At 42.1% G+C, this 11,574-nt stretch overlaps 1 protein-coding gene across 1 annotated transcript in view; it reads right to left on the bottom strand.

Annotated features, from left to right (window-relative positions):
- LOC109470563 overlaps positions 1–11,528 on the bottom strand; it is a 53,844-nt gene extending 42,316 nt beyond the window's left edge. The window contains exon 1 of the mRNA XM_019769526.1: positions 11,225–11,528. The gene's annotated coding sequence lies outside the window, so the exon portion shown is untranslated. The remainder of the gene's footprint in view (positions 1–11,224) is intronic.
- Between the last annotated feature and the right edge of the window lie 46 nt (positions 11,529–11,574).

Below are 11,574 nucleotides of genomic sequence, written 5' to 3'. Positions count from 1 at the left end.
CTGGCCTCACCCCCTTTTTGGCATTGTGCCAGTATTTGTCTTCCCTGTCAGACTATGCCCCCAGCATATTTTCCCAACTAGGCATGGCCCCCTTTGTTTGGGTCCGCCACAGGTTGAGATGACATCATAGCTATTTACATACCTTTGTATGTGCAAGCTTATGATTGGTCCACTTCCCCTCAATCACTCCGCTTGCATCCTAAGGCAATATGCAAATACCAGACACTGCATGCCACCGAAGAAACCACAATAGCGTCTGATGCGATGGATATCTTTGGTGGAGACTTATAGATGTCTGAAATATGGAGATGTCACAATCACTGCCTTAATTTTGCCTTGGATCATTTAGCACAACTGCTATTAATTTAAATAATTAAAGAAACAAGACCTTGCAATGATTGACCTTGTATCAAGTAGTGCCCCACAAAGGCCCTGGGACAAGAAAAGTCCTTAGGCCCTAAGATGAGGTGCATGCATCCTGCCTTGTTCTGTGACCCATGAATATGTGAAATTCAGACACGAAAAATAATGTAACTTACCAAACATGTACTTACTGATGATTCTTGCAAGGAAAGCAGTTATGGGTAAATTTATGGGACAGTGTTGAACTCTGAATGCTAAAATTAGCAAGCTTATTTCTGGAGTGGATGTGGCCCTAGACCCTAGGAGTGAGACATAATGATTTATCGGTGTTATATTCTACTGGAGGTCAGATGAAAAATATTTGATTTAGATCCCTTCTCTGAAATGATCTTTTAAGCAAAGACGACTCCTTCCTTAAATCACACGAGCCATCTCTTCATATGCTAAATTGGAAAGACTCCCTTTCTTCTTCTTTAGAGAACTGTAAAAAATGGCTGTCAATGGGTTAAGTACTAATGATTTACTACCTACAATGTGATAGCTTTACTTCATACCTTGGAGCTGTTGCATACTTCATGTTGCAACAGATCATTCCATGATAGCAGCAGCTGCCATGCTTTTAAAGAGACAAACAAGGCTTTTCCAGGTACATACTAAAGGAAAATTGAAACCACATACATGATACAACACTGTTTTTTTTGTAATAGATGTTCTCCAGCTCTTCCCCCATTCTTCCTTAGTTCCCGTATGTGGGTGCCAGCCAGTATTGCTAATAGTCATTAGGCAAAGTCATGGACTGACTAATCACATAGAATTCAAGGGCATCATCTCCCAGCCTATACATTATGATGCACGGGTTGTTAAAAGGTTTTCCATGTGGATGGAGCCAAAGTATGGCCAATTAGCAATACAATGAACACACCCTGAATAATGTAGACCATTAGAATTGTGTTGTCTGCACAGACATAATAACTTCTTAGGGAAAGTCATGATAAAACCATTCAGCAACTGGCATGGTTATATAAGACAGGCTATAAGAATAGAAGATTCCTAATGAGCTTCGCAGGCTGTTAAACCGTATTTTTGGAAGGTCAAAATGTCTGTGTAAATTTTCAGTGTCTGTCAGTTCCAGACCTTCAGCTCAGAACACCTGTCAATGATTTAGCACCTATCCCCAGGTTGCCTTCCCACATGCTGCAATACTGCCTATCTGCAGACAGAATATCAGAAATGCCAGAAGAGGAAGTTACTTGTGAAAAAAAAAAGAATCAATAATTAACCATGGTGCCAACCCTATAAAGACAGCCCTTTGAGTACAAGTCTTTTGGAAATTAACAATTTAACACTCATTCCAAGCAGTCTATGTCTTCCTATTAATAAGCCTTCAAGGAGGAAACAAAATGACTGCATGTCCCTGCCCATTTACATGTACATTAGTATCTCTCCATGCATATCCCTAAGTACGGCTATGCACCGTGACAGGATCACACAGTCCCATGGCCGTGGACTGATGTAGTCCTACATTCCCTTGATTGAACATATATAAAGGGAGCTAGTTACTGTCAGTACCAAACAGGGCGTTACAAGTAGCATATGCAGGTGCCATCAAAGAACCAAATGAATTGGGAGACAAAAGAGGATATCAATACACTTGGGGTTATACGTATGACTTTATGCATCCAAATCAGACCAGAAGGAGAATATAAGGAGCAGGACAGGTTCATGGATGGGGGCAGTTAGACATCCACAAAGAAACACAGCCATGAATACATGACAACCTTTCCATCACTTTGGTATAAAGGAGGTTCACAGAGAGCTTTCACACTCAAAGTCAAATGGGTGTAATATTCATACATCATGCATTTTATGTACTTTGTCTAAAAAAATATTGCTCAGAACCAGACAGACATTTGTAATTTTCTAACACATTTCTTCTCTAGACCTTCCGGAATTTTGTCTCCATGTTATCCTATGGTCTCATTTACACAGGTGACAAACCACAGACTGTGTTAAAGGCTGAAGGGCCAAAAGAAATAATTAAACACACTGCAGATACCTTACATGGTCTGAAAAACATTGTTCTTTACATGTCTCTTGATGGAATTAGCAAAGACAGTGTTGCCGGCACAATGTGATCCAGATGTGTTAAATTTTCCCCTGGTCTGGTAAACATCCTTTAGAACTCTGCAACCCTGCAAGACTGATGTTCATTATATTACGTCTGAACATTTGGCACCAAGGACCAGGATAACTGTTATTAAACTCAGCATTTCCAGAAGGATAATACTTTGTGGGCTTTCAATTTCACCTAGAGGCAAGGAGATAAAGATACAAAATGAATCTCAACAGCCTACAGTGAATATCCCTATGGGAAGCTTAGCAAAAATTGTGTTTTGGAACGAGTCGGATTGAGTTTAAAAAAAAACACTGCCCTTTAGAGTGATGCCTATTCTATAACATAATTAGCACCACTAGTATTAATATAGGTTTAATTATATATATAAATGCTGTTTTGACCTTTCAAGATTGTAAAAGGCACCATCTGAGTCATTCTGACAAATGCCCACTTCATCGCCGCTTGCCAGTTTACGATTACATGGCGGTCAACGTTAGGGCTGGACACACCTGGAATTTTAGCACTCAATGTTACAATGAGCCCAAGGCCTAAGCAGAGATCTTACAGCAATAACTAGCACTGATCCCTTTTATGTACATGTGAGTATCCTCCCTTTGCAAACACTCCAATCAGGCCATGCATATGTAAAATGCCAGGGCAGGTCATGTGACTTGGACGGGGAAGGCATTTTAGCACTGGCAAGGTCAGCCCAGTGTGAATGTCAAAATACATGAAAGACAAGAAATGGCATTGGCAGTGATATGGGAAAAGGAATACATTGAGAGGATTGCATCAGTCAAGTGGAGAATAATGAGATATGGCTACGAAAGCTAGCATCATGCCTTGTCTCATCCCCATTTTGCAAGCTATGAAAGCAAAGCCCACATGGGGGAAAGTCCTAGGTGTCAAATGAGTAACATATGGCAAGACTGGAAGAGAAAATAATCAGCCAACGTGTCATTTTTGTTCACTATCACAGAAGAAACACCTTAATCAATCTCTACCAGGTATAGATTAGAATCTTTCCTCATAAGTTATTACACACAATGACTGAAAGGCTTGTGGTCCTTGTGAGCTTTGCCCTTAGAACCATTTTAGGCACAGTTCTGGCACGTTGCCAAAGCATAGGCCTTAGTTTATCACAGTAAGCAGATAAGGGTTTGATGACTCTGCCATTTGGAAAAATTTTTCTTATATCTCACTACAAAGAGCTGACCAATTTTTCTATGATGCTTGAAACTATTATACCTCTTATGTGGCTCTTCATGTGATGCAGTTACAATCCCCCTACAAGGTGTGTATTGATTTATACCTAACAGAAAAACAATATCTTCTTGCTGAACAGGATCTGCCCTCTGCGTGTTTACCAGTACTGGTGTGACGTTGCAGCCCTTAAGTTTATACAATGGTGGAAAGGGCTAATGTAACTGATGTCTTAAAACCATTGCTGTGAATATAAATCTGTCTTCCATTCTATTAGCATACCATGAATCAAAAGGGGCCTGGCTTCTACCTTTAGTAAATAACTACTACCTTACAGACAGTTGATTCTCTACATTTTTGAAAACAACCACCTTTCAACGAAGGACATGAAACTCACATTTTTTCCTGATCTAGATGGCTTCACCGGGGAGATCTGAAGTTGTCTGTTCTTTAATGTCTCCTAAGTGGTTAAAAACCCTGAAAGGTCCCCTGTTGGTAGATGGCCTTAGGGGACAGATCAGGGACAACTGGTCCGACCATATCACCACACCATTGTCTAAAGACCCTCCATTTTCATAGCTCAATAATGAGGGCTAGAATGATAGTCAGATTCTTTTTTGAAAGGTTTTATTTTAAGGGAAACATGTTTTCCCTTTTCTTCTGTTGCCTTCAGTCCTTAAAGACCCTGTATGGAAAAGCTCATGCATTGTAAATATTGTGCTCAAATCAAAGGCTGGCAAAACCCCAATGATAGCAGCTGTAAAATTCTGTTTAAGTCAAATTAAAAGCCAGAAAAAATCATTCAAAATGGTAATGTTAGCCAAAAGAACAAGAAGAGTAAAGCAATGGCTGTACTAGCCCCTTGCAGGTATAGTTGAGTTTGAAAGGCCAACACCCAACATCATTATGTATGTGGCCACACAATTCTTTGTCCTGCCTCTGTCCCCTCCATTTTCTCCCTTCTGGTCAGACGTATCATGTAACAATCAATGTCTACTGCTGGCTCAGTAATTCTATCTGATCACATGACTGGTGGACAAACACTATAGATATACTGAGTAAACACACAGCAACCTAAGTGGACCTGCCTTGTCTTTGGTTAACCTCAGTCTTTGTGTCCTCTTCTCTTTTGCCTTTATCACAGAAATACTTCAAGCCCAAAGACTACTAAGTATATCTCACCAGTTCTTTGACATTAGGGACCGTACGTTATTTATCGGGGGGGGAGGGCCGGTGCGTAGGAAATCGGGCAGAAAAGGTTTTCCCTGGCCCTCCCCCCATATTTATTTTTTTTCCCTGGCCCTCCCCCCGCTATAAGAAAACTTTCCTTGGCCCTCCCCCCTTTCTGAAACATTACAAATGATGCCCGTAGCCAGGATTTTGAATGGAGGGTTCTTCCCACTGCTTGAGGGGACCTCGAGCGACGTAGGCGCGAGGCGAGCGCCGAAGGCGCGAGGTTCCTAGGGGGGTCCGGGGGCATGCTCCCCCGGAAAATTTTGAAAAATTAACCTTCTAAAATGGCATTTCGTGCATTTTTGAGAGGGTTTCCAAGAAAAAATCTGAGATAAATTTTTATTCAATGACAAAGGGAGCAGTTTTTCTACGATTCCAGTCCATCTTTTCAAGAAAAATCTTGGACCTTTACATAAAAAGTGGACCAAAAAGTGGACCTTTACATAAAAGTGGACCAAAAAGTGGACCTTTGAGCCTTGAGGGGGGGTTCGTCCGGCATGCAAATGCCCCTGAAACTACATCCTAATTAATACTATCAACAATCAATAATAATTTATTAATAGTTTGATATGATATTTAAGTGCGGCACGCGACGAAGTGAAATATTCCGTGGGAAGCTCCCGGCTCTTGAGCGTGCCCGCCGGGCCAAGGAAATGGGGCAAATTTGCGCGGACGGGGATTGGCTTTTAAAATACCTGGCGGTTTGTTGGGTCGGCGTTGTTCTCGATAGGCAGTATTCAGACCAAATAAGACTCTACTTTGCTACGCTCACGAAGGTTGCTGCGTTTTTGGCTGAACGAAAATGTCGGGGATTTTGTACCGACATCTTTTCCGACGACGCCAATTTTGGCAAACAGAGTTATGGGAGATATGGAAGAAACCAATCATACTCGGGGGCGACCAATTTCGGGCGAATGCGCACACGCATTTTTCGGTTCCGTGACGGGGTGCCAAGGACATATAGCGTGTACTTACCTACTTCTCAAAGCATTGAAAAGGTATAAGAATTGTGATAAAAAGTTTTCCTTGGCCCTCCCCCGCCTTCTCTTATTTTTCCTTGGCCCTCCCCCGCCCTTCTCATTTTTCCTTGGCCCTCCCCCCGTACGCACCGGCCCTCCCCCCCCGGTAAATACCGTAGGGTCCCTTATTGAAAGCAAAGATAAGCTTTGTACCATCTATGAATTATAAATATGCATGGCAGTTATAGGTGTACGAAACCAGAAGTGTAGGTGAAGAAGATTTGGGTCCTTTCAGTTTCACTGTCTTTTTTGTAATTTATCAGAAACAACGCGCCCTATGCATTCCAATAGGGAGTTACAGATAACCATTTCAAAGATTTCACAAGGCGATACCCATAAAACAGGAACATGAACTTTGAGCATCCAGGGTTGGCAGTGAGGAGATATACCAGCTATGGGGAAGGGAACAGACATGTATTGGTACAGTGTAATTGAGACCTGGTTAATAATGAGGAAGCGTGGAGTATTTTGTTCGTGTCAATCTCCTGTGACAGAGACAGCAGCCAGACGATAGCTCAGCAAACTGAGGCTAGGTTAGGTCATGGCTGACCTTGATAGCTGGGCCGTGACCTTGAGGTATGAACCAAACAACTACTCAATCTCTACGACTGGTCTGTTTCTACCCACACACTTATCACAATCATGTGTCTACTGGAAGATTGTCTACGTTACTGATCTAACAAACCCATGTACTTGTTTTTGGCATAAACCCATGTACTGTACGTGTTATATCCAGTGAGTCAGTAAAAAAAGTCCCATCTTTGATAATGATTTTCCATGCAGAACATGCTGGTGGTCAACAACAGTGATGTTCATAGCTGTTACAAACATAAACAGCAACTGCTGTGAACTATCAAGGCTGAGGTCTCCATGGATTCTGCCACCATATCTGAGGCGAAGAGAAAAGACACAGCTGGACAAACCCTTGGACCATCAGCAGGCTATTTTTCCATTTCCCTGTTAGCTTTGGGACGTGCAACAGTCTTGTACTGCAAACATGTAGCTGCAGCCGTGATATATTCACTTGTCAAATATTTAGGGTAACCCACGGGGGCATATGCCTGCAGGAGAAATACTCCTGAACCGACACTGTTAGTACTCAACAACCACCGCATGCTTCCTGCGATCATCCATTATCCTAAAACCGAGTAGCCTGGCTCAACATTTTCTTAACCACGGTGTGCAGGACGCTCTTTCTTTAAAGCTCTTTGTAGATCAATGTAGATCTAAAGCCCAACACACAGCTTCAAACAGCAGTTTGTTTCTTGCTGATCGGTCCCTTTGTGATATATTTAGTGTACACATACACATAGCCGTGTTGTCCTTCAGAAGCTTTTTTACTCGCTTGGATTAAACTCATGATGTACTGAATCACCTGTGGGAAAATCATCATTATGGGGACTGAGTATGGAAGAGCTCAGATGGATCAATTTGGACATTGACTATGCACACACACATGTACCATGCACAATGCAAAAATCTCTCACTGTCCGACAAAATATACCAACATATTGGTCCCACATCGAAGAAACGTTCCATAGTAAAGAGCTAATTGCTCATGCCATGTAGACGAGTGAGATGGAAATTATTGACATTATCTGCTTTTATGAGTAGAGACTCCTAATGCTAAACTGTGTTCGATCAAACTAAAAGACCTTCTGACATCCTCTCCATAAAGGCTGAAGTAATTGTGGGGAATTTTATCATATATACATGAGAGCAGCAAAAGGACCGGAAACCCATGAAAGGTTTAAATGAACAGAGAACAAGTATTGATGAAAGCCAACATACCAATGCTTTCTCCAAAATTTATCCTTAACTTGTAACTGTCGAACAGTATCGGTAAGACTGATCAGTGAAGGGTGAAAATTATTCCAAATAGAATTTGAGAAAGATAAACGGCATGACTGCCAAAAATATACCGTCCTGCAGACTTGACAAACAGAGCTATATTTAACATGTCTCATGCCATCTCATCACAACAATGTTACGGCACATTGCACATACGTACAGTATATACATCCCCTTCTGGGGAACTTTTCTTCCCAACACTGAGGCATGAAAGAAAATTCTTGGCTGCATCATTCCCTTTACCCTTACTTCTGGGAAATCAATGAATGAATAGTAATCTCATGGTCATGGGAGTTCTACCTTGGTGCATGCAATAAATCATTTCTTCATGTTCCTATAGGTAAAATCATGCAAGAACCTCTGTTCCTATGTAAATCCAAGGTCCTATACTTCATGAAATATTCACTAAGATATATCGCAGGACGTAAAGGCAAGTATAGCGCCAGAAAAGAGTTAAATTTAGGCCTCTGTTTTTTGTATGTCATTTCCAGGGTTTGGGTGTGTGACCGACGACAGGAAATGAATCATAATGATGTTTCAGCAAAGCACCTTTAGAGCTTCCTATCAGTTTTCGCAACCCCTTCAATACTGGGCAAGGCAGGGAATGTGACTACAGAAGATAAACACTCATGTAGTGTCAACATGCATACTTCCAGGAATTTCGAAAAAGCAGAACATGGCAATACACTGAACGCACAGAGAACAGAGAAGACATTTGCAGTTCTCTCTCCAGCTGTGCCTTTATGTGAATCAGGCTTCCTTAGCAGTGCGTTGTGCACTGGCACTGACCTGATTTACCTCAGTGTTTCAATCAAGCAAAGATCCCACCAAGGCAGGTTTCCGTGCTCCACCCTGACTGGGAATGCAAAGAAACAAATAAATCAATTAATTCCACCAAGCAGCCATTGGGGTACGCCCAAGAGGAAAATCTAAAAGACACGATAGTCTACCTGTATAATATCACTATTAATTTAAGGTAAGTTAACCATCTACTGTTAAACAGGAGCATGTACCATGGGGTCTTCTTGCACAAAATACAACACAATTCACATGGCAACCGAATATGTGTTGACAGTAAGCCTAATTTGTGTTGTCAAAGTGCATTGGCTTTTCCCAGCATAGCAGTGGAATGCTATAGAAGCAGGCATTTTGTCTGTGACAAATAACCACAACCCTTGGAGAAGAAAGCTGTCAATTCTATGCTAATTAGGTAAAACTTGAAAGACTGCCAAATTACATGTGGACAAAAGGGATGGTAGCAGTGGGCCTAAGGGCAACCTTTTGATGCCAAAACGACTGTGCTTTCTGGCTATCATTTCGACAAGAGACACTTTTGTCTTAGCCTAAACACGAAACTCTTTTTGTTGCCATACATGACATGTGTGTGAGGATAAAACTGTCCTTACACCAATCAAAGGAAGGAGCATGCCTTGATTATTGACACACGACAGCACGTAAGCCATTGGCAGACCTGACCTTTGAAACCCCTTTCTACACAGTACAAGGCTTTGGCTTTTACGTCTGCTTGAAGTGCTACGCACTCGCCGTACCCACTTGTGCGAAAGCCACGGCTCATTTACACAGTTCTTTTTACTAGATACAGAATTAGAAGCTCACATGTTCAAACACGTTTTCAGTACATTGTCATTTTTACCCCTTGTGTCACCATATTTCACGGTAACAATACATGAGATCTATAGTCACATGGACCTAACCCTCCCTTGGTGAACAGGATGCATGCTATAGTATATATATGCTACATATCACTACATACAGAACACCAGGCTTATGATTTCATACCGTATGGCATAACAATGGTCTTGCACAAATGTTTATGAATCCTGCTTTCACATTCAAGGGAAGTAACAAGTATGGTAACACGGGAAGTCATTCTGAAACAAGCTGTTACGTGACCTGTACGTGACCATGCAAAACTGCAAGGAAGTATTATGCCAAAAATACTGGGTTTGAGACAACATGGCTAAAATCATGTTCATGTATTCAGGACTCAAAGGTTTTCATAAAGAAATGTTTCTTCTTTGTGGGGAATTTTTCCAAGAGTCATGTCTGCAAGACTTGGGAATGCTGGACAAAATTAATGAAACCTTCAAGCCTAATGCCATTTTGCCATTGACATGCATCATCATGTTGTTAAAATCAATGTCCTAGCACTGACCTAAAAAAAATTACCTTTGGGATCTAAATGCCTTTCTCACTTTATATCTTTAAGTCCCAACAGACCATACAGTACAACACACTACAGGAAGTAACCATGGCTTGAAGGTGTTTATGACATTGGATTCCAAAATGAGATTGCCGAAGGAAATAATTTGAGCCTGCAAGATCTAAAGGCCTATCTTTAGTTCAAAGGGATGGTTTTGTATATGTTTTTCATGATTGATAAAAGACATCCTGTAAGTATTAAAATACACTAACCAGCAACAACAAAACTGAAAAGAAAATTGAGTTGGAATCACACTGAAAATAACATGGATTAATACTCCTAATACAGAAATGCCAGAAATTCACAAACCTGTTCTGGAAAAGTAAGGCTCAATGCAGCTCATTAATTATACTCAACAAGATCTAAAGCGAACGTGCAGAGGAAATTTAACGATAGAGTGGGAGTGCGGCTGGGCAGAAACGTTTGACGTTTGCACTGGTCTAACCTTCCGTGATATTCCGATGACGTCTGAAGTGGCCAAAGACCGTGCAGTGTCTGTTACTGTTCAACTGCGTGAAAAACTCATGCAAGACGGCGGGGTCACGGTGGACACACGGTCTTTTCCCCAGTGTGCTAAAACAGCCGAAGACCGCTGTTGGATTCTACCTTGGAGGGAAAGAAGATCGCGGAATCGTGTTTGCGAAAGAGTTGTGAAAATCCGACCTACCGGTAGGCCTACTGGCGCGCGCTGGGAGAGACACGACAAACGCAGACACGTTTCAGGCCTAGGCGGGGCTGGAACAACGGGATCATGTGACCGCCGAATTATCTACGGAATTAATTTCAAAAGGGACGCCAAGCCGAGCTACAGTCCCTCACCACTGGGGCACTACACCCATCCACCACACAATCTCACTTCACTTCAAGACATCCACGTGATCCCTACCTGTACACAAGCCATGAATTATGTCGTCATCCCGTTAAAGAACAAACACCTTTCGAGCTCGGCAAAAGTCAACCTTCAGCCGGGAGCAAAGAAAAGGGACAGAAAAGGGAAATCTGCACGTGGGAACTTTGAAGATGGCTTTCGTCATCAAGTCGATTTCTAAGACAGACAAGATTTTCGCAGTCGTCAGTCCTCAGTTCCCAGACTGGGACGAAATCAGAACGTGATGTCTTATTATAACTTAACGACAAAACTGCAATAAAGCATTGACAGTGTTATAGAGAGCATTACAAGGCCTATGATCAGACAGTGGGGATTTTCACACAAACCTTGCCGATTCTCAAATAGTCGCTTTATGAGCACTTCACGCGAGTTTCCTGGATGGTGGTGTTGTGAGTCCTGGGGTGTCGTGCTGGTCGTGTCGACTAACAAGTCCCAATCTGATCAAAACTCGCCAAATATTCATCCAACGTCCAGATCTCTTGAAGATTCCGCGAGAGGACGTCTTCCAAGGAAAAGCCGCGTCCGAGAAAGCGGGATTTGGTCGGGAGGAACTCGGGAAAAACAACGTTTTTAACGCCGACTCCTCAGCCAAACACCAAACAACCCTTCCTAACCGGTCACGTCGCCATCTCCCGCACTGGAACTGTGGGTAGCCAACTCCCGCAACAAACACGTG

The sequence above is a fragment of the Branchiostoma belcheri genome, unplaced genomic scaffold, assembly GCF_001625305.1.
Source record: "Branchiostoma belcheri isolate BF01 breed outbred unplaced genomic scaffold, Haploidv18h27 scaffold23, whole genome shotgun sequence".
NCBI classification, from domain to species: domain Eukaryota; kingdom Metazoa; phylum Chordata; class Leptocardii; order Amphioxiformes; family Branchiostomatidae; genus Branchiostoma; species Branchiostoma belcheri.
The sequence above is the reverse complement of the archived record's forward strand: the minus strand, read 5'-3'. Positions and strand labels throughout refer to the sequence as shown.